At 39.8% G+C, this 25,113-nt stretch overlaps 1 protein-coding gene across 7 annotated transcripts in view; it reads right to left on the minus strand.

The window, feature by feature from the left end:
• GULP1 (GULP PTB domain containing engulfment adaptor 1) overlaps window positions 1-25,113 on the minus strand; it is a 294,443-nt gene that overhangs the window by 78,414 nt on the left and 190,916 nt on the right. The window lies entirely within an intron of this gene.

Raw genomic sequence — 25,113 nt, forward strand, 5'->3', positions numbered from 1 at the left:
GTTCTTTGAAGCAGTCTTTGAAACCCATTTTACTTGGTTTGGATTCACAGAAGTCCTTAGATTTCTGGTCAAGGTACTTTCCCTCTGTAGAACATAATTTGACTATTTTCCCCTGGCATTGCCATAAGGGAAATGTCATGCCTTTTGGGAAAGAATGGAACAGTGCAAGTATTTTAGAAGCTCCAGTGAATAAGATGTTTCCAAGATATATATTCAGCACGTGCTCCAGTTTGAACTGGTTACTTCACAAGCATGGTGAAGGATAATTAAAGGACTGATTCCACTCTCACTGTGGAATACATTGACTTCATTGGAATAGATTCTGACTTACACTGGCAAAAGTAACACTCAAACAATTTACATAATAATCGAATATTACTAATTTAGCTCTATATTTTGACAAGATCCTGTTTTAACAAAAAACAAGTATGCACATCAAAATGTGCAGTGAGGCTCAATTATTTAAAGACACCTCTCCTATCTTCGAGATTTGAACGCCAAAAGCACCTTTCTTAAGATATTTGCATGCTTATTGCTTGGCTTCCAAAACTTTGCATGTGCAAGGTGCAGTGGAGATGCTCAAATTGTGTTTGTGGGCTTAAATCAAGCAATTATATGCCTAGCTACCTGATTTCTACATTAAATTACAGGGTTTTTGCACCCACGTCTGAGGGTTTGCCTATGCACAATTCTGTTGGAAAAGAAGAACACAAAAATTTAAGATGATGATTTAGACATGTAAGTTTTGGGGACTCTGGAAAATTTAAGAATAGTAATCAGTGAAATACACACATACTCTAAATATGAATAAAAAGCAGGTTTCTTTGTGCAATATTTGATTTTCATTCAGCTGCACCAACATACATAATGCACAGAGAGGTGCATGAATTGTAAATTTAAAGTGACTTCAAAGCAATTCACAAGTTGCTCATGTTACAGCAGTTTTCTAATATTCTTCTAATTCCCTAAGGAATAAGATAAGAATTTCATTAAATTTCTTGCTACAGTACAGCATGTGGGTGGTATTGAGTGTAATACTCTCAATGTGGGGGGTATTGAGTGATGTGTGTGTGGAGGTGGCATGAATAAATGGCTGTGCAGGTGTGAGCACATGGGAATTTCTCCCATGGGTGCCTCTTAATACTTTTATGTGGTTACCCAACATGTCCAAAAGAGTTATCAGCTTAAGGAGCCCACCACCTCTCAATACAAGTTTAAAGCCAAACAAAATCACTATCAAATTTGTCTCTCGTTGTGTATCGACACATACACATGTACACATACGTTGGAGCAGTATGGATCTGGAAATCCTCGCTACAGCAGTAAAAAATCCATGTTATAGGTACTGTTGATTTACATGGATTTCAAATGACAGTTCATACTTGGACACCCACAGTGAACAGTCCCCAAAGTAGAAATAAACTTTTTTTAATTTTAATATTTCTCAGGTTTATTCTGACCGCGTACTTGGGCGTGGGGAGCAAAGGGAGGGGGCCAGACATCTAAAATAGAAAGATAAAGTACTGCAAGCATAGGCTTACATGATTACAGGACAAACCCATTCAAAAAATATGTAAATACAGATTATGCAAAATCTTCCAAAAACAAATAAACAACGAAGACGATGCATTTCCCATAAATTATATGGATATATTTTGTCAGTTACATCAACATTTATGGAAGATAAATTAACTAATCAGAATTCTTCCTATCATTTGTAATGCAGTGGCTCATGGATTAATATTAGTTTTGACATCTAGCATCACTACAACAGGTTTTATTTTATTCAACAATTTTATACTGCATGTGGAATCCAAGATTACACATAATAAAGTATGCAGCATAGGAAAAGATAATGGGATACATTTCATTCTAAAAACGTAATGGAAGTTTGTAGCATAAATGTCAATATTATTCATACAATATCTGAGTTCATGGGCTAATGTCATTATTTAAGTTGTCTGTATCTGTATCCACTGACTGCAGCTGTTTCATTCAGGTATGTTCTTATTTTTGTAATAATGTTAGTAATTGACTATTACGTGTTCGTCATGTCTCACTCATGACCTCTGTAAATTAACTGTCTCCTTTGGTCTTTGGGTAAAACATAAGTGTAAAGCTACAAACTTTGCACAGTTTAACAATGAACAAAAACATATTTTATGTTTTGGAGTATTTATATTATAATTAGAGCTGGTCAACCCGCAAAGAATTATATATTTTTGATTTTTTTCCTCATTAAAACTGAATTTTCAACCGAAAACCACGTCAAAAACTCAAAATTCAGAAATTTTTGATCAGTTCTAATCCTAATTGAAAAAAGTCTGACTCTATAACCATTTAGAGGTGCATATAGCTTGTCTATGTAACTACATATTTCCTATCACTGTTGCCCTCATCCTCTCTTTTCAATTGCTTCCTTCTGTTTATTTTGCCCAATTATTGAGCTTTGTCAAATATTAGGTGCCAATCCTGCAAACACGTACATTCGTGTTTAATTTCAAGACCATCAGGACTCCTTTTGGTTTCAATGGTTCTATTCATGATAGTAAAGTACATGTAACCAGGGGTGGCTCTAAGAACCAGCAAAACAAGCACCTGCTTGGGGCAGCCCATTTGCAGGGGCAGTAGGGCAGCGGAGAACCAACAGGGGCTCTGGGAGCTGTAGTTCCTTGGTTGGCTCCCTGCCTATAGAGCCAGCCCTGGCCCAGGGAAAGAACTACATTTCCCAGCATTCCCTTGGCCACTACCAACTGGAAAGGAAGGCGTGGGACCTCATGTGTCAGGGTGGAGAGTGGTAGGGAGACCATACTTTAACATTCAAAAAACAGGACACTCCAGGGGGAGGGAAGCCTCACCCTGCCACCATCCAGTCCCTCTGACTGCCCCCCACAGAAACCCCAACCCATCCAACTCCCCCCCTGCTCCCTGATCACCCCCTCCCGGGACCCCTGCCCCTAAGCGCTGCTGGTCCTTGTCCCCTGATTGCCCCCTCCCGGGACCCTTGCCCCTAACTGCCCCCGAGGACCCCACCCCCTATCTATGCCTCCCTTCTCCTTGTCCCCAACTGCCCCCTCTGGAGATCCTCCTCCAACTTCCCCCTAGGACCCCACCCCCTACCTGTCTACTGACAAACCCCTGGGACTCCCATGCCTATCCAACCGCTGCCTGTTCCCTGACTGCCCCCCCGAGCCCCTAACCCATCCAATCCCCCCTGCTCCCTGTCCCTTGTCTGCCCCCCTGGAACCTTCTACCCCTTCTCCAACTGCCCAGCCCCCTTACCGTGCCACTCAGACCAGTGTGTCTGGCTCCGCGCAGCTCCAGACACGCTGCTGCATACATGCTGCTGTGCTCCCCCGTGGAGCCACAGCTCCCCCCCTCCACACACCCAGCACCTGTCTTCCAGATTTGAACACCTCAAAATTCAGGAGTACTCAAGCTCAGTTTGGGCAGCTGTTACTTCATTTCTCCCAATCAAATATACTGATCCACTGTAACTTGCTGTAGAAAAAGTAGAATAAAATTGAGCAAGAAATGCTTCCCAGTGGTTATTAGGACTGGAATTGCTATTTTCAACAGCCATTGCCTTTTTTGTTTGTTTGTTTAAAAGGAAGACAGTGATATTGCATTGGCAAATTCCCCATAGAAAGAAAGAGTGGAACAAAAGAATAATAAAGGCACCTCAACTTTTCCTCATTTATGGAGGACAGTCTTATAATATGCATCCAGGTATCCTCCAATCACACAAGCTGAAAATTGTTCCACTTTACTGCAGCTCTGTAACCATATTGGAACCAATCCTATTTGTGTTTTGTGCACATCCAAAATTTCTGCTGAATGACCCGTCCTGGGAGCGAGTTACCAGTGACCCAGGGCTTCGGTGGAAGGAGGGTGCAGGTGTGTGTGGGAGGAGAGCCCAGGGCTGGGGCGGCAGGAGGTGTGTGTGTGTGGGGCACTTGTGGGGGGGTTGGGAGGAGCCCAGGCTGGGCGGCAGCGGGGTGGGGGGAGGGCACTGGTGGGGGGGGGGGAAGGGGGAAGCCCAGCGCTGGGGCAGCAGGGGGTGTGGGTGGGGGGGGGGGAGAACCCAGGGCTGGGGCAGCAGGGGAGTGTGGGGGGAGCCCAGGGGTGGGATGAGGGACAGCCAAAATTTTTTTTTGCTTGGGGCGGCAAAAAACCTAGAGCCGGCCCTGATGTAAGTGTTTGCAGGTTTAGGGTTTTCAATTGTAACCTCTTTGGCACAGAGATTAGTGTTTGTGTTGCCCTAGCACAATGGGTCCCCAGTCATGGTTAGCACCTCTGGGCACCATTGAAATAAACAAATGAGATTGTTCACTTACTCACTTTACAGCATGGATTGACTTTGGAGAAAATACAGTTATTTATTTGATCACATTTCCTAATGATATTTTATATTTGCAACTGATAAAATAGTTATTCATGTAACAGATTTGTCCTTCTGTTTTTTTAAAAACATTCCAAACAAAAAGGCACACAGTATAACAGTTATGTGACTATATTTCTCTTTGTCAAATATTTCAAGTGCAAGTCTAGAGCTAAAGTGAACATTCAGTAATGCTGTGTAAAGTTTTCATGTGTATATTTTAAGAAGCTGGACTTTCAAAATTGATGAATTTTAACACTTTGTACAAACTATTATAAAGTTGATTTATTTTTATACAAAATATTATATATTTGAATTGTTTTTTGCCTTTCTTCCAAACATTTATTTTCTCCACAGATGAATCAAAAGCTGTGCTTTTAACCATGGGACTCATTCTGAGCTGACTTGCACCTATATCTATCAGGAATCCAGTCAATGAATCCTTAGTGAGTGAGACAGGTCAAATCAGACTCCATAATAAAGACTTGTATATTTAAAACATATTGGACACGGTCTTACTCTCTTTGACATTTTATAATATTGTTTATTATTTTGCTACTGTTAGTTACTAATGTATTTTATAAGCACTATTGACCCATTATTACATCACAGATACTGCACTTTATTGATATACAACTATGTATTGAACTCATCAGAGATTACCCTTCCTGATATTATTTGTATTGTGGAAGCACCTCGGTGTCTCAATTAGGGACCAGGGCCCCATTTGTGCCAGACATTGTATAAACAAACAGCACAAAGACAGTCCCTGCCCCAAAGAGTTTACAATCAAAGGTTATTAGAAGAAGCAAATTTACCTGCCCTGCCCTCAGCAAGGTAACAAACTTGGCCCAGCTTGGAAGAATTAATGCATGCCAATTAGTACACTACAGGCCTGATCCCATACCACACAAGTCAATGGAAGTTTTATCACTGACTTCAATAGGAGGAAGATCAAGCCCAACAAGAGAAACTTGGCCCAGAGGGCTGTGTCAGGCAAGGAGCTAGAAAACAGCTCCCTCCCCTCAGGGTGGGAAACATTTGTCCTCCAGAACTTGATTGGAAACAGTTACATTTGAGACTTTTGTTTTCGATTCAGCTTAAGCAAGGTGCATTTAGGGCCAACCCAAGTCCCATTGAAGCTAATGGGAGCCTTTGTAACTGCACTTTGGCTGAAGCCCAGTTGCATTTTTATTTATTTCCATAAAAAGAGGCCTCTTAACATTTGCTTTTATTGTTGTTTAAATGAAACACAACCAAGTATGTTTAAACTCTGTCTAAATTTGGAATCCTTTTTACCTGACCAGCTTATCACATGCTAGCATGTTAAGTAGATACATATTAATAAAGAAATAATAATGTCTAGGGCTCCTGCAATATTTTGCCTATTGTCCATAACGGCTAACTTCACCAATCTTTTCTTTTACTGAGGTAATACTTCCCCTCCCAACACTATATTTTAGATTTAATTATACACTCTACTTCTTTAAAACATTTTTACACTAAAAAACTATCTTTCAGAATGAAAAAAAGGATTTCAAAATATAAGATCCTGAAAAACAATTTTCAGTAATTAACTACTGATCACTTAAAAAAAGATGATGGTACATTAACGATAAATCTGACTGGTAAACTAGTTTTAGATGCATTTTAAGACATTAAAACTTTAAATTCCACTCTCCCAGTAGAGAGCAGTGCAGGATATTTTACTGATGTAATAAGATGATCTGTTTTCTTTTGTTACCACATTCCTAGTTTAAAAAAACCCAAGTTTTAATCTTTCTCAACGAGAATTTCCTTGTGACTTTGAAATCACTGAATGCTAAAAGTTCTCATTTATCTGAATTTGAAGGTAGAAATAGAAAAAATAAAGTACCCATCAAATTAACAAAGAAAGGAAGAAAGCAATGTAAATTTCACTAGAAACCCGCTGCCAAAATCTGATAAATTAGCTCTTTAAAATAGCAGAACTTGGAAAGATGTTGATTTACTGCTTAAAGTAAGACTAAATATACCCATATCTCACAACACTACAGTAATGAAGGTATGTTATGAAAAACAAAACAGTAACAGGGGGATAGAAATGGAGTGTTTCATAAGGGTAAGAACTGCAAATGAAACCAAATAGGTCTTCTGAATTCATGCTGAAAATAGTTAGATGAATATATTTCTAACTTGCTAATCATTATTCAACCTTGTGCAACATTAGTTTAGACTTGGGGGGTGGGGTGTCTTGTCTCCTAGGATGAGATATGGATGCATTTTTTTAAAATACTTTTGGCTCTTGTGCCGTTCCCTTATGATTCTACTACAATCAGTTCCAGAGCTGAGATAGTCTGCCTGATCTCCCTCTTAGCTAAAACCTTTGTTAGAGTGTGCATGTGCATAGGGGAGTCCTAGGAGGGCCACACCTTGGAAAAGAATTAACAGGCAAGACTTTTCTCTAAGTGCAGCTGCCATTATTATGAGGGCTGTTAATGTGGACACAGGGCCTGTATAGCAGTGTCCTTCCCAGGAAGTGAATGAATATTGGAAAAAAATAGTCTGAATACATATTAATTCCCCAGAAAGGAACCTAACTGGGGCCAGGAGCTCTCTGATCGGAAGCACATTTAAGAAACTGCTCAATACTTCGTGGCACTACTGGATTCCCTGAAAGACACTGAGAGCAGCAGCTTGCAGTCTCTGGCCACTGCCTGAAAACCCTCTGAGTCCATTTTCTAAGACTGTTGGAATAGGGAGCTTCTCTGTTGTTCTATGAGATTTGCATCATAAATCAAATACAGTCCAGACTCAGTAATAGGCTGTGACAGTGATCTTTTTTAGTAAATGGAAAGGATGGTAAACATCTTATTCTGGTTAGGAGAACCAAGACTGCAGAATGATTTTGAGGAGATGATGAAGCCACCAATCTTTGCATGCCTCCTCTTGCCTGATTGACAGGTGAGGAAGGATATTAGGGGAGGTGCGTATGCCTTGGGAAAGAGCATTTTGTGCTGAGTGATTTTTCAGGAACTATTTGTAAAGAAGAAAGGAAAGCATGGTTATTGTTACAAAAGATAAACAGAAATGAAAAACAGCTAGGTGATAAATCAGTAAAACGAAGCCAGAGTTGAAGGCATTTAAGAGAAAATATTTAGGATAAGTGAAAAACAGGGAAAGGAAACTGTATTTGGTGAACTACTAAAATGGTGAAAAAAGTTAGAAGAAATAGGGCTATAAATCAGATTTTTAGTTACTTAACAAGAAAAGGAATTGTCTTGTTCACTGAGAATGCTGAAGATATTGTGGCAAATTCTAAATTAATCCAAGGGAATATAAACTAGTTTAATTTGCACTTTTTCCTTGGGGTCTAAAGGTGCTGTAATGATTTAGGTATATCTGCCTATATCATTGAAATCGCTCTTCCAATTGCAGTACAGAGATTCCCTGAGCCAGCTTGCTTGAGTACTGGTAACAGCACAGCTGTGACAGCATGGACTTCAGTGCAGACTAGCCGAGGAAGTACCGATACTGGTATAGCCTATGCTGAAGCTTGTGCTGCTGCAACTTCACTACTATTTATACTCAAGCTAGCTCTCATCGAACTACTGCAACTATGTGTCTACAAGCTGGGAATCACACTCTTAGCTTGTAGTGTAGATGTAGCCTAAGGAAGTCTAAACTGGTGTAACTTACATATCAATGGGCCAGAAGGTATAGGAGGGAAACGAACCAAAGAGAAGGCATAGGTTAAAATAGGCCACCTCAGCACAATAGAATAGGAATGTGGTAAATAGACCAGCTTCTGCTTTAATTTATGCCTTCTTACCCCCTTCAGCTCATAGTTTTTCTTGCTACACCTCTCTTCTGACCTCTCCCGCCTGGCCAAATTCAGAGGTTATGGGAAAAGAAGTGTAGGTTACAAATTTGCATATTGCTAAGTGGATATGGAAGTAAGAGAGGCTGAGTATAACTGAATCTAATTTGGTGTAGTTTAAAAGCCAAGGAGACCAGAAGAATGTGTGAATTATACCATCTTAGATTCCCTTTGATTTACCACTGAGTTTGACCCACTGTTGCTGGGCACACCTCTAGGCTTGAAAGAGAGAAAAAGGGCAAGAATCTAGATTCTAGAGTATAAATTTGTATTAGATGACTCAGCTCATTTGTAAGCAAAATTTGTCTCCAAAATTCCCCTAAACTTTGTAAGTAATCAAAACTCATGTTATCATGTTTATCAGTGAAAGAACACTGCAGGGATCTGTAAGAAAAGCAGTTAACATGATATATTTTTTAAAAAATCAGATAATGGTGTAGCCATCAGACTGTAAATAGGAGTAAGAATAACAAATCCCAAAGAAATTATAACATTAAAAGATACTGCCCACATCTCTGCAAGGAAGATAAGAGCAGATTAGACCAAACAGAGGGAAGCATTACTTCCTGCAAAGGACGAAGCTTATCTTGACAGAACTCTCACCACAGAAGATGTTGGTAATTAAAAACAAAACAAAACAAAACATACACTACAGTGCTATAGATCTGAACAGCATTTTACAGACACTTTTTAAAAAAAGTTGAGATTTAAGGTCACATAGTCTGCAACCCCCACACCAACAATCAGAATTAGATCGAAGTATTACAGCTCTCAGGAGACTAAACTATCATGTGCCACAAGCACAAAATAAGAGGGACAGAAGTGCACCAATGTCCAAGGCCCCTCCAATGGCAGTGACATGGAATTAATTTAGTAAGATGTAACCAGATGATCATGCCCTGAAGATCTTACACTCCAAACCTGAATCCTGAAAACCTATAAAGTCAGATTGTGACTCAGACCATGAGTCTGTGAGAGGCAGAAAAAACAGTACCCCTTTCAACTTTTGAGGGCTACCTGGATCTTAGCTACATACATGAAAGAATATGCAGGGCTACATGCAAACTTACTTTCTCCCCAAAACAAGAGAATGGGGAATGGGTGGATTGTTCCTGTTGTCCTTCTGGCTAAGGGTAGCGACGTACTGCTGGCATAGGCAACCAATACAATACTACTCCCCAGGAGCAAGAAGAGGAGAAAAGTGGCTTGGAATGTTTCTCCTGGGCACAGTCTAAGCCTACATCAATCCCTTGGTATCGTCAGGCAATAGGGCTCATAGGCTCTATGGCAGGGGTTCCCAAACTTGGTTCATGGCTTGTTCAGGGTAAGCCCCTGGCGGACCGCAAGACACTTTGTTTACCTGAGTGTCTGCAGGTATGGCTGCTCGCAGCTCCCAGTGGCCACGGTTCGCTGTTCCTGGCCAATGGGAGCTGTGAGCAGCAGTACCTGTGGCCACTTGCAGCTTCCAGTAGCCACGGTTTGCCGTTCCCAGCCAATCGGAGCTGCGAAAAGTGGTGGCCCGGCCTGCACCGCTTCCTGCAGTTCCCATTGGCCGAGAACGTCAAACCATGGCCACTGAGAGCTGCAAGCAGCTGTACCTGTGGATGTTCAGGTAAACAAAGCATCTCGTGGCCTGTCAGGGGCTTACCCTGAACAAGCCAAGAACAAAGTTGGGGAAACCCTGTTCTATGGTAATACGAATAATAATGGGGAGGGAAGTATGAGAAAGATATACGTTTCCACAGTACAAGATGACAGATACTGCTCTGACATGCTCATCAAGTTGTTGGCTGTTTGTTTCTGAATTATTGACGTGTAAACTGACCAGAGCAGATATGTAAACATGATAGCTTCAGAGTTGGTGACAGGCATGAAAGGGAAAAATGATTAGGAGGGAGAGAGAATTCTCTCCTTATGGTATCAATTTATTTCTTGAAAATAATGCCTTCCTTTACATTCCCTGTTCTAGATGGTGTCGTAAGCATTGAATGTCCAAAGTTCTGAGTTAAGACTCTCTCTGCACATGATTCATTCATTACTCCTCACAGTCAAGAAAACTTTGCTTTTGGATGTGGGAAAAACAGAAACCATAACAAAAAAACTATCAATGTCAAAAAAGACAACGCTCCCAAGCGCAATCCTTTGTATTTTTATTTGGACATATTTTTTTTTCATTACTGGCTGTTACACAAGGGAGCAAACTTTTTCCTTGCATGAGTGCATACCATTTCCCATGCACTTCAGTGGGGGCTCCGTGTGTACGTTTAGGGCATTGGCCTCAAGAGACTACAGTTCCTATATTCCCTATTCCAAAACTATCAAGTTAACTACTAACCTTACAGCCATCTAATTGCCTTAGGACAGATGGCACCAAGCTAACCTGTTCTGTTTTTATATTATTATTTATCCTCCCTATAGAGCCCCTTGCAGTATTTCAGTGATGACTCAATAAGATTTAGGATAACTAACGAGTAATAATTTACAAAATAAACACAATATTGATGCTACTGTAATGTGGCCTGATGGTATTCCCAGGGCTTGTCTACATGGAGACTCAGGCTATGAGTATGTGTGCCAGCACAGATGAGTATGAGACCGCATACATGCTTCCTGTTGCCCTTCGAAGTGCCCACATTACACTGTGCTGGACATAGGTGTAATGTGGTGTATATACATATATTCGTGTGCCCACTGCTGCTGTTATTTCACAGTGTTAGCACTACCATTTTGGGCATTATTCCAGGGCTCTGTGAGGACAGGGAGACACTCTAGGAATCACTTTGCTGTGTATTATTGTTACTCTCATGGAATCAGAGAACTGGAAAGGATTTTGAAAGGTCATCTAGTCAAGTCCCCTGCACTCATGGCAGGACTAATTATCTAGACCATTCCTGAAAGGTGTTTGTCTAACCTGGTCTTAAAAGTCGCCAATGATGGAGATTCCACAGCCTTTCTATGCAATTTATTCCAGTGCTTAACCACTCTGACAGAAAATTTTTCCTAATGTCCATTTTTTCAATTTAAACTCATTCGTTCTTGTCCTATCCTCAGAGGTTAAGAAGAACTTTTTCTTCCTCCTCCTTGTAACAAACTTCTATATGCTTGAAAACTGTTATGTCCCCTCTCAGTCTTCTCTTTTCCAGACTAAACAAACCCATTTTTTTCAATCTTCCCCCATAGGTCATGTATTCTAGACCTTTAATCATTTTTTGTTTCATTTCTCTGGACTCTCTCCAATTTGTCCACATCCTTCTTGAAATGTGGCACCCAGAACTGGACAGAATACTCCAGTTTAGGCCTAATCAGAGCAGAAGAATTACTTATCGTGTCTCACTTACAACACTCCTGCTAATATATCTCAGAACGATGTTCGCTTTTCTTGCAACGGCATTACACTGTTGACTCATATTTAGCTTGTGATCCGCTATGACCCCAAAGATCCCTTTCTGCAGTATTCCTTCCTAGGAAGTCATTTCCCATTTTGTATGTGTACAACTGATTGTTCCTTCCTAAAAGGAGTACTTTGCAATTGTCCTTAATGAATTTCATCCTATTTACTTTAGACTATTTCTCCAGTTTGTCCAGATCGTTTTGAATTTTAAGCCTATCCTCCAAAGCACTTGCAACCCCTCCCAGCTTGGTATCCTCCGCAAACTTTATAAGCGTATTCTGTATGAGTTATCTAAATCTCCGAGGAAGATACTGAACAGAACTGGACCCAGAACTGATCCCTGCAGCATCCCACTTGTTATGCCCTTCCAGCATGACCGTGAACCACTGATAACTCTGGGAACGTTTTTTCAACCAGTTTTTCATCCACCTCCCTCTAGGTTGCATTTCCCTAGTTTATTTATGAGAAGGTCACGTGAAACAGTATCAAAAGCTTTACTAAAGTCAAGATATACCATGTCTACCACTTTCCCCCACATCCACAAGGCGTGTTACCCTGTGAAAGACAGCTATCAGGTTGGTTTCACACAATTTGTTTTTGACAAATCCATGCTGACTGTTACTTATCACCTTATTATCTTCTAGATGTTTGCAAATTGATTGCTTAAGTATTTGCTCTATTATATTTCCAGGTACAGAAGTTAAGCTGACTGGTCTGTAATTCCCCGGATTGTCCTTATTTTCAGATAATGGCTAATGGCTCAGATGTCTCCTCAGTCAGCTCCTCGAGTATTCTAGGATGCATTTCATCAGTGACTTGAAGATATCTAATTTGTCCAAGTAATTTTTAACTTGTTCTTTCCCTATTTTAGCCTCTTCTGATCCAATCTTATTTTCACTGGCATTCACTACTTTAGACATCCAATCACCATCAGACTTCTTGGTCTCTTGCCATACTTCCTATCTTTCCTATGCAGTAGGATGGTTTGCTCTTGTGCTCTTAATAATATCTCTTTGAAAAACTGCCAACTGTTTTCTATTGGTTTTCCTCTTAAACTTGCTTCCCATGGGAACTTACCTACCTGCTCCCTGAGTCTGCATCAGCCTGCCTTCTTAAAATTCATCATCTTTATTTTGCTGTTCTCCCTCCTACCATTCCTTAGAATCATGAACTCTATCAACAACTCTTTCACCCAAGCTGCCTTCCAAATTCTCAACCAGTTCCTCTCTATTTGTCAAAATTAAATCTAGAACAGTCTCTCCCCTGGTAGTTGTCTCCACCTTCTGAAATAAAAAAAAATGGTGTCTAATACATTCCAAGAACTTGTTGGAAAACCTATGCCCTGCTGTGTTATTTTCCCAACAGGTATCTGGGTAGCTGAAGTCCCCTAGCACCACCAAGTCCTGTGCTTTGGATGATTTTGTTAGCTGTTTAAAAAAAGCCTCATACAGCTCTTCTTATTGGCTAGGTGGTCTGTAGTAGACCTCTACTATGACATCACTCTTGTTTTTTTACCCTTTTATCCTTACCCAGAGACTTTCAACAAGTCTGTCTCCTATTTCAATCTCAATCTCAGTCCAAATGTATACATTTTTAATATATAAGGCAACACTTCCTCCCTTTTTTCCTTGCCGGTCCTTCCTGCCCCGCACCTTCACATATTTGCTAATATTTGTGAGGATAAAAAATAGTTCTTCCATCCTGAGTGGGCTCAGGACAAACCTGGTTTGTAAACTGTACAGGCAGCTGGATCCCACCCATGTGCATGCTGGTCGTGGTTCCCATGGGGCAAGGGAAATCAGGGATACCATATGTGCACACATGTAGGCACAACAGGAAGGCAGAGAATGACATCTGCCTGGGCTTATGGACACCTTCACATCCTGTACAGCTGCTGGAAGAGACACGTGAGGAAACACTGTCACAAAACGTATGGGCTACATAGCTTTGCGAGGGTTTTGTTCCCTGCAACTGAAGACCATTCATCATTCATTCCTGTGAAATTGAACATATTACGGACAATTAGAACAGGACATCTCTACTCAGTTATCACCTGAGGGGTGGGTTTGTGTTGTGAGGGGGTGGCCAGGTTGTTATGCAGTCATCTTGCAATGTTTTTGTCTTCACTATTCATACTTGTTTAGAAACCTCTGTCATTGGAGCTCTCAATCTTTCTTAATGACCTATGAGGATTTGCTTGTGGTGGGGAGAGGGGTTACACTGCCAGTCACCATTCATTGTCAGCAGTGCTAATTGTATTTAAGAGCTGTATACAGCACTAATCCCTACTACAATTGCCTGGCAAGTTGGGGTGTAACTCTACAGTGCATTAGCCTGCCATGCACTAAGTTGCCACGTGCACCCTGCTGTGCAGAAAGTCAAAGCCCACTATGGAGCTTTTAGCATGTGATAGCAGGGTCCACACAGAAACTTAGTATGCAGCAGGCTGGTGCGCTGTACATTCACACTCTGGCTTGCCACACACTAAGTCTCAACGTGAACAATCCCTTAGTCTCTGCATCTGGTTCCTATCTCTCTGAGGAAGTGCAAGAGAGCCATCAGGAAGGATCGTACTGCATTGTGTCTTGTAGGAATACGTGCAGTGTTACCAACTCTTGTAATTTTATCATAAGTGTCATGGTATTTGTGGTTTTCTAAAAGCCCTCACCTTCTGGGGTCATACACAGCTTTCATAAAAAAGAAAAAGCTTCTAGGCTTCATAGCTGTGGGAAAAAACTAGAAAATGGCAACCCTAAGTGCTGAAAAAACAAATGAAGAAAACTAAAAAATGCATATTTTAAAATTATCATTATTTTAAGCCAATCTTGTAATATTTTGAGCCTTAAGTTATTACTTTTGAACACCTGGGTTTGACAATACTTTACACGTACTGCTGAAATATAACCCTTTCTAGCACATCCCTACCTATATGATTTGGTGAGCAGGTCCAGGAACTCAAAGCCTTCAGTGATATTTCTCAAGCAAATAGCTCTATACTCATGACACATGTTGTGTACAGTAGCACCTCAGAGTTACAAACACCAGAGTTATGAACTGTCCAGTCAACCACACACCTCATTTGGAACCAGAGGTACGCAATCAGGCAGCAGCAGAGACCCCCCCAAAAAGGCAAATATAGTACATACTGTGTTAAATTATTAAAAAGAATAAATAGGAAGTTAAAAAAGATTCAACAAGCTAAGGAAATTGTTTCTGTGCTTGTTTCATTTAAATTAAGTTGGTTAAAAGCAACATTTTTCTTCTGCATAGTAAAATTTCAAAGCTGTATTTAGTCAATGTTCAATTGTAAACTTCTGAAAGAACAACCATAACATTTTGTTCAGAGTTACGAACATTTCAGAGTTATGAACAACCTCCATTCTTGAGGTACTAAATACTCTGAGGTTCTACTGTAGTATGAGTAAATATGAACTATTCTATGTATGCATAAGTAATGTGGTCTAATTTTCAAACTTGGGCACCTACTTTAGGAAGACAAATTCCACATATGGATGCTCAAGTTGACATTTAAGCATCCACTCATTTTAGACCCACAAAATATGCTTTGAATGCCTAAATTCAGAAAAATTGATTCCATATCTAGATTGTTTCTTGTCCACAAAACTTCCTAAGCTAAGTGTTACCAGTTTAAGTTATTTTAATCTTTTGGCTCAAAGAATTTGTGTTCACTTAAAAAAATAGAAGAATTATTGAACTTCAGTAAATATATTTATTTTTAGTGTATCATGATTCAGGAATCTCTTGTCCAGTTCTCCACTTTGGCCATATATATAGACTTCATATATCAGTTTTGAATGTAGTCCTTTGTCTATTGATCTGAGAAGTAATTTCACCTACAATGGAAACTCAGCAACAGCCTTAATCATGGACCATCAAGCACAACACATAATTAGATAATAGACAAAGTATTCCATTATGCTTAATTTCTTACAGCGGGAATTAGATTCTTCTCAGGTAATATCAATTGCTAGGTACAAATGAGATCACCAGACCCATGTAATCAGTACTCACCAAACCACTATTTTCTACCAGGATGCTCTCTCATATTCAGATATTTCAAATATGAGTAAGTTGTCATGTTGTTTGACATTCCGTTTTGGAAAGTAAATGCCAATAAATTCTGTGCTCTAGTAAGTTAATCATATGACATAACTTCAATAATTATAACTCTCAGAATTCTTACATGCCACCCAAATGACCTGAGCAAGGTAATTTAAAGGCAAACAGACTCAGCAGCTAAGGAGAATGATTTGCATCTGACATACCTACAAACCTGTGAAATTCAACTTGCAGAAACTGAACAAATGGGTGGTGAGATTAGCTTTTCCTCTACCTCCGTCTCATCAGATTCTCTTTGGATACATTTGTAAATCCACTGAGAATAGAGTTATCAGTAAAGTTTCCACTTCACCACTAAACTGTGAGAAAAAATGTTTTCATTGTTACTTACTGCATGAGGCCACTAGACTACACAAGTTTACATTATGGCTCATTTCCTATAGTTTTCCGGCAATGCTAATATAAAATATAAACATGAGCCAGCATAATGCTGCAGTTAACTGAACAGCAGCATTATGATATCAAATATTTTCAAGGTAAATTTCCTCAGGTTATTGTGGCACACTGTAAGTAAACCTGAGTACATGCTTTCACTGAAAAATTGATTTCAGAGCTGCTCAGCATTGCTGAGACTGAAACCATCAGTTTTTAGGATGTTACAGCTTGAGCTTGATAGCTGGCTATTAAGATTCCTATATGCCATATTATTTGAATGTCTCATGCAAGCTATCCACGTTCCTCCTAAGAGACATGAGACCACACTTCTGTGTCGTCAGACCCATCAAAGAATCTGCTCCATTGTATATAAATGCTAACACTCTTGGATAATGTGTGTAAAAATGCTTAATCACAATTTAGGCCATGTTGAAGAGGCCCTTTCATACTGAGAAATGTTAAAAATCTATCCTATAAAAGCACACTCAAAAGTATATTTAACAATAGTTTTTTAATGGTGCTAATTAATAAATGAATAAAGCAAGATTTCTTTCCCCCTTTAATGTCAGTTTTCCGCTCCCTTTATTCTTCACTGAAGCTGTAATGTTGAACTTGCAATGGACAAGTCTTTGCCATAGCAATATACAACAACTAAATAAACACAGAAATATGAATTCCCTGTGACATCAAGTAGAAGCACAAGTCATGTTTAGGAAGAAAATTCTCATTCAAACACAAATATCTTCAGTAATAGGAACATAGAAATCTACTGTCCTATGCTTTTTGGTTTAAATGGCTCATTTTTTTCCCCAAATTTGCTCAAGTCCCTGCTTTAAGAATGCCTTGTCTGCTCTAAAACAGAGTTTATAAAAGTTTTGGCTACTATTGTGAGTTCAGGTTTTATCCGTGTACCACAGATTTAAAAATATATTCTGGTTTTAATTTTGGTGTCATAGAAATATGTGATTTTCAATCTGAGACAAAAACATACTTCAGCAAACTGAATGAACATTGTGGAGAAAAAGAATTTGATAAGATGAAAAGAAACATAAGAGTGTTCATAGCAGTTAATTTAATCTACTCATGTTCAGAAGTTTAGTAGAGCTTTTTTATAAGTTTCAAATTTAGGACACTATCTGAACATTAGTGTTGGACCCCCAATTTGGGCCCTAGGGCCAGGCAGCTGGTGCTCCGGCCTCCACCCCCAACGGATTTTTCCCCCAGCCCCCATAGCTGCCACTGATCACGTAGCTGCTCGGAAAGCAGAACTTGTAACAGGAAAAGCAGCCTTGTGGTCAGCCGGCCTGAAGGGACGAAGTTCCCCTCACAACGGTTGCTTCCTGGGTAAGGATGTAGGGGCCCGACTACCTCCCTTGTATGGGTATAAGCCACTCGCGACCCCGCAATTGGCTTATCACAAATTATGACGAAAAATTCGCTATATATTCCTGACCCCCTCCCGGGGACGGGGGGAGAGAGAACTCGAATTCCCGTCGAACCGTATCCAGGATTGATCAACCTGGCTCTCTCCTGGCTCACGCATTCCCCAGAGCCTGACTGCTTGCCGGCCGTAATGAAACTTTTGTGGTTTGTATGTGTAAGTATAATTAGTTGTTAAGGATATCTGTATATCTGTGTTGCTAGATAAGAGGCAGAGACTGGTTCCAGCCGCCCCAAGGCTCCTGCTAGGGGAAACCCGTTGACCAGGAAACCTTGAACGCAAGGGGGACCAGTTGAGCCTAGCAATTTGTGTCTACTAAGATTAGTTGCTGCATTTATGAGTACTAACAGCACCAATATCACTTTTATTAACCCCTGGGACGACCTGAATAATTACTGGGACTTAGAAAAATACCAGGGCCAACTTCTATTTGTAATTGTAGTGTTTGTGTTATTTGTTCTAGTATTATATTGTAAGCCCAAGCTGTAACTAATTGTGTTATCCCTTATCCTTATCTGTGACTCATTTAATAAATCCTTAATCTTTAACACTACGACTGATTGCTTGCGTTATCCCCGTCACTATTTTTGGGCACTTGTCACCCCCCCCAGGGCATCCAGTGATCGAACCTCCGCCCTATCCCAGCGCTCATTACCCGGTAGATAACGGGCACCTGGTGGCCATATCGGTGGAGCGAGGGGCGAGAGCAATCTGTAATCAACAATTAGTTGTTAAACAATTTGTACAATCATTGTGGCATATCATATGGTCTTTAAATTATATTACTACTACTATGGAATGTATATTGACTGTTATTTATATGCAAATCTTATGCAAAATGTGATGGATATGACAAACAAGACATACCACAGAATGTTTTCTTCTTTTACTGTAGTTCCTATAATCAAAGTAACTGTGTGGACTGAAACAAATTCTTTTCAGTTACATAGGTACAACTTAAATGACATCAGTAGGGTAAAGAGTAGAATTTGGACCCCCCCTTGTATGGATTTGATCCTGCAAACCCTTACTCACATAAATAGTCCACAGGAATGTAATTGAATAAATATACTACATTCGCACCACATGGTGATAACATTCTATTAGCGCTTGTAGGGAATTTTTCAAAGTTTCTTGATGAAAAATGTAAATATTTCTTTGTTTTCTTATTAGTTCTAATTCCTAAACTCCACTTGTTGTCCTTGTTAATGAAAGGCCGCAAGAGGGCAAATTATACCTGTTTAACCTCACTGATATCACAGTGAAACAGTCCAGCAGTACATCTATTGCAATATCCTCTCCCTGTCATTTGTCAGTAAAAGATCTAGAGAAGGTTCAAGAAATCACCCATAGAACATTTATGAAGTATCCTGCCCACAGGAGAAATTTCTTCCTATACATCATCAATTAGTGGTTAGTTTATGACCTGAAACGTGAGGGTTTTTAGACATATCTATTTTATCTACATTAATGCTGGATGTTCACTTTATCTGCACAAATATATAATCCTATCCTGAATCTTTCAAGCTTTTGGATTCAATTATATGGTTTGGAAATGAGTTCCACCTGATAATATGCATTGTGAAGAGAAGCATTTCCTTTGTTGACTTTTAATTCTTCTGGATACTCCCTTTTTCTTGTAGATGGAAAAGAATAAACAAACATGCCTGAGTTACCTTTTCTGGACCATTCATTATTTTATATGCAGCAAACGGGAATTTCAGAATCTTGCTTTCCAGGTACAGTTGTATGCTCAATATTGTGATGGCATGCTATGGAACAGTGGCTGTGATCTGCAACAGATGTGTGCATGAAGTCAGAAGGGGCTTCCTATGTATGAAGGGCAAGTTGATGACTGTCCTGGAAGAAAAAATTCTTTTATTAGAAAGGCAAGCACAGATGCTATGGAGTATCAGAGAAGCTGAGGCATTTGGGAAACAACAGATTCAAGGAAGAAAGGAGCTAGCTATCAAGTAAACAGGGAGTAAACATCAGAGAGGAGGTCCTGCAGATCATAACCACCAGAGACAAGAGGACAAGGCAGCATTCCACAAGGCTGTGGCAGATGATGAGGGGCAGGGTTTGAGCACCAGAAAAAAAGAGGGTCAGGAGGAATTTCACAGAGCTAGAAGTTTTCAATCTTTACCATGGCCTCTGCATGGAAATTATGGAAGATATCTCTGAGGATCCAGGTGGTCAAATGGAATGCAGAGGTGTATAGAGCACACCTCACAAGAGGCCAACCCATAAGAAAATCAAGCTCACCCACGAAGAGATTTGCAAACACCCAAGAAAGACGGGAGATCCTTTTGAACACTCTATACTAAGAAGAATGGAAAGAACATTCTACAATGGACAGGATACTAAAAGATGGTGGCAACCTCCGAGATGTGAGTCTAAGATTTGATAGACTTCTGAATTTGGTGGGCAAAGATACAATGGTGATGGTGCATATCAGCACCAATGACTTGGGAATTCAGAAGAGTGCTGAAGGAGAAGAATGTCCATGTGATCTTCCTGGAGATCCTTCCTGATCCAGATAACTTGCATTCAAGAGCTTTTAAAGAGCTGGCTGTGGAGCTCTCAGGACCATTAATACTGATTTTCAGGAAGTCTTGGAACACTGAGGAAGTTCCCAAGAACTGGAAGAAAGTGAATGTTGTACCACTATTTTTGAAGGGTAAATGGGATGACTCCAGTAATTATAGGTCTATCAGCCTGACATTGATCCAGGACAAAATAATGGAATGGCTGGTATAGGATTTGATTAATAAAGATTGAAAGGAAGGTAATATGATTAATGCAAATCAATATGGTTTTATAGAAAATACATCTTGTTAAATAATCTGATATCAGATTTGGTTGATAAAGTTGACAGTGCTGATGTAATATTTTATAAAAGTGATTCTGCTTGTATATAGATGGTTTATTTTCAGATATTAGAGAGGTAAAATTAATTTAGTCTGAGTCATTACAGTGGGGACTCACATTTTTAATTAAATGTGAAATAAGGCAGAGGCTTACTATTGTAAAATGCTTTATATAATAAATTCTGTCTTTCAAATGAAATAATTCTAGAAAATATATAGAGAGAGGATTGGTCTTCTGCTGAATACACTGGACTGGGGCTCTGGAGAGCAGGGTTAAATTGTGAGTCTGCAACCAACTTTCTGTATGACCTTTGGAAAGTTATTCAAGGTCTTTGCCTGAATTCATCACCTGTAAAATTGAGGACAATAATACTTTCCTGTCTCTACACTTTGTCTTGTTAGTTAGATAGTGAGTTCTTGAAGGCAATGACTGAGTCTCATGATGTTTATTATTAGGTCTATTATTTATATTACATTAGCACCTACAGTCTCAGTCCAATTGTGGTAGGCACCATACAAACACAAAAGAGAAAGATGGTCCCTACCCCAAACAGCTTACAATCTAAGTAAACTTTTATAATTGCAATGAATTATTTATCGTGCCCAACACAATGAGGCTTTGATCTCATCTAATGGCTGGTGCTAAAATACAAACAACAACATCGGGCCACATTCCTGGCGCATGTGTGGCCCACCTGGCTGTTCCAACAGCAGTGCTAGCAAGTGCAAGTACCATAACTGATAGATCCAAACTAGTACTACACGGACTAGCATGCACTGCCTCTCATCCTTCTTTCTGCAAAGGCTCCAAACTGAAAGAAATAGGAAAAAGGCATTAAAAAGGGGAATCCCCAGTAACTTAAAAGAAAAAAATGCAAGAGCATGAGAGCCAAAATGGCTTAGAGATAGTGGAAAAGGTGTCAAGAGCTGGGAGATTCAACTGAGCACATCCTGAAACCAAGACCACTCACAGAATCATAGAAACGTAGAGCTGAAAGAGATCTTGAGAGGTCATCTAGTCCATCTTACTGCTGTGAGGCAGAATTAATACATAATGACCTAAGCAAAATGCTAGTAAGTTTGACCCTCAAAGCTTAAATAAATAGCAGATGGGAAAACATGGTAGCACAGAGATCATTCCCAAATGTAGATGGTTTCCTAGCAGAGAAGATTGGACCACACACAACTCCTGGAGTGGAGATAATTGCATGAAGGAGAAAAGAAAGCTATTTAATAAGCTTCATCAAGTGATGAGGTACTGCATTGAAATGTGATCCTCAGTGAAGTATAGGTGTTTTGAAGCTTAAATGTAAATCAGGTTGTCTACTTTTAAAAGAGGGATTATGTCTCATGTTTAAAATTTGATTCACCAGTTTTTAATTCTTGATTGTGAGCTAAGAGTACATCTACACTGCTAAAATAAAATAAAACCCATAGTAGCAAGTATCAGAGCTCAGGTCAATTGACTTGGGCTCTTGCTATAGGGCTAAAAATAGCAGAATAGACATCCAAGCTTTGGCTAGAGCCCAGGATCTGAAACTCATTGAGGAGGAAGAGTCTCGGAGTCTGGGCTTTCATCCTGAGCCCAAACTTCTACACTGGTATTTTTAGCCCTGTAGTGTGAGCGTGCTCAGACTGAGAAGGGTGACCACCTTTTAAAAGGCAAAAGTGGGATACATGCAGGCATCCTGCCCTCTATGTGGTCCGGACCCTGGTCCTCAAGCCTGGGACTGGAACTTGAACTCTGCATTTCCAGACTATCCTGCCCAATTTGGTCATCCTAAGCCCGAGTCAGCAGACCCGGACTCTGAGACTAGCTGCTGAGGGTCTGTCTTTGCAGTGTGGACATATTGGGAGGGAAGAACTCAAGTGTGGAGAGCGTGTAGTACACTGGGGATGTCATCATTATACAAATAAATAATAATAGTTGCAATCGCCGATCACTCTTTTCAGAATGATTATCACTCTGGTGTCTTAATCAGCCTTAATTTTATTTGCTTTTACTGTGGCTTTGAACACAATTAGTGACAGCAGAGTCATGAGTTGTTATTGGAGATGCTTTTGTGTTTGCCCTTTGAAAGTTGTAATTCTGTCATTAAGATACCTCTGCAAAAAATGTAGATGTTCAACTGTTATATACCAAATAGTTACAGTAATTCCTCAAGACCCTATCCTAGTGCATGTTGGGTATGCAGTTCTGTCTTAAGGAAAGCCATCCATTCTGTAGTATCAGTGAAATTCCAGCCATAATACTGTAATTGATTGTTGACAAGATTTGTGTTCCCTCCTACAGTGTCTTAACTGAAATTGTAACTAGCTTAGCTACTTATCTCTTTTCTACCTCAGATTTCAGATACTCTGAATGTGCATATATTAGAGTTATAATCAGATCTATGCCACAGGGATGTTTCTATGCAGTGCCTCAAATTGTCTGTCTATAATAGTGCAACATTCATTCACACATTTATCATCTCACTAAATAATCATATTCTACTACCAGTTATCCTATCTTTAGTGATATTAAAGAAACAGTAACTAACTGAAAAGTAATGCTGTTAGAATGCAGCAATGAACTTGACTTGGTTTCCTTCAAGATTTTGTGTAGGGTAAATATTAGATACTTCAGATGAAGGTGCAAAACTGATGCAGTAGGTATTTATACAATACTGTGCCTATGGAGATAGTTTCTTAGTGGCCTGCTTATGGCTTGAAACACAAATAGTGAGATCTCTTTTAAATCCGAACCCCAGATCCCAGATACAAAGTGCAAACTGCAGCTTGGAATGTGGGGCAAGGGCTGTAAGCCACCTTTGTGCTCTCCAGCCTTGAGTCACTCAAGAAGATGCTCCTGACAGCAGCAGCAAAATAGGTGATTCAGCATCTGTGACTGGTTAGTGGATGTCATTCTTATGGTAAAGATGGTTTTCACTGGTCATTGAGAAGAGCTAATGCTCTGTCCAACAGTTTCCTTCTGAGGAGATAGTTTACATGAGGACAGACAGTTTAGTAAATGTGAAATGGATTTTTCCAAAATGTCTGACTATATTTTTCATGTTGTTTTGACTGGTGGCTAGTTGGATTCCAGTTGTTTTGGTTTTGTTGGTAAACAGATTAGGTGTTTTTGGTTGTTGCTCAGCAGTTGCTGCTGCTCCTGTTCAAGAAGTGGTTTTATTTTTTTATGTAGAAACATTCTATATATATTTTTCTACCTTTTATAGGAGAGAAGGAGAGGATAGTTTGCTAATTTTACAGAGTGAAGAAAAATAGTAAATAAGAAAAAGGGAGTGGTAGTTCCTGTTGCCTGAGAAATTATGGAAAGGTTTTGACAAGGTGGAAATACTGTATCCATATAACATCTGTGGGCCCAATTCTCATTTAAACAAAAGCCACTTACATCACCTGGCAGAGTACAGTGTCTAAACATAGATTAGTTTAGAGTTGAGTTGAGTTTAAATGAGAATCAGGCCATGTATGTTTACAGAACACTGAGCTAATCTGAAATGTTAGTTGAAATAACTGCCATATAACTATCTGAGGCCTGGCAGCCAGGAGATTAAAGCCTTGTTTAAAGCAGCCTCACACTGCTGCAGCTGCTGCTTGTGATTTCAGAGGGAACAGCAACCTGAGGTTTGAGGGGCCTACAGTTCAGCAAACAATCTAATTGTGCAGCAAGAATTCCTGGAGGGGAATGTCAATGAGCCTAATTGGTTGCTTAGAGCTAGTTCGGGAGCAATGGAGGAATATATCAGCAAGGGGGAAGGAACAGAAAGGGACACTAGGAGCACAATACAAATCTGGGCTTCAGGGAACAACCTCCTTTTCATGTAGACTTCTCTTTATTTTGTTTGTCTCTACCTGCAACAGGTTTAGTTTTCTTTGATCTGGAACAAATAGCCACATCTCTGAGTAGCCCATCAGAGATCTTGTAGACTTCTCTTTATTTTGTTTGTCTCTATCTGCGACAGGCCTTATTATCTGTGTGAACAAATCCCTGTGGTTTAGTTTTCTTTGATCTGGAAAAAATAGCCACATCTCTGAGTAGCCCATCAGAGATCTTGTAGACTTCTCTTTATTTTGTTTGTCTCTATCTGCGACAGGCCTTATTATCTGTGTGAACAAATCCCTGTGGTTTAGTTTTCTTTGATCTGGAAAAAATAGCCACATCTCTGAGTAGCCATCAAACATCTTATTCCAAATAAGTAATTTGGGATCCAGTCCTCTCAAGTGCTGAGGATTTCCCGGGGGATGCAGAGTACCCTCAACCCCCACTGAAATGAATGGAAGTTGAAGATACTCATCACCTCAGAAGATTGCTCTACTGCATCTATCAGACGTAATGTACACATTTAAATTACTTCTAATGAGGAAGAAAATGTGATTTTTAAAAGCTTTAACCAAGTTGCTACTGATTTTCCTTTTTAACGTGAGCCTTCCCAGTTAGATTCATTTTCTCATGCATAAGCACTACACTTAGTGCTCACGTCTGTTTAATGTAATAAACTCTAGGGCCACCGAATTGAATAGTATCATACTTAAGTCCCTGTTGGAGTGCTAGTGACAACCACAATACATATCAGGAGGAGCATAGCAAGCAACCCTACTTTAACGGTTTGAAAATTCCATTTTAATTTTTTAAAAACTTGTATGCTTCAGTAA

This window comes from Gopherus flavomarginatus, chromosome 10 (assembly GCF_025201925.1).
Source record: "Gopherus flavomarginatus isolate rGopFla2 chromosome 10, rGopFla2.mat.asm, whole genome shotgun sequence".
NCBI classification, from domain to species: Eukaryota; Metazoa; Chordata; order Testudines; family Testudinidae; genus Gopherus; species Gopherus flavomarginatus.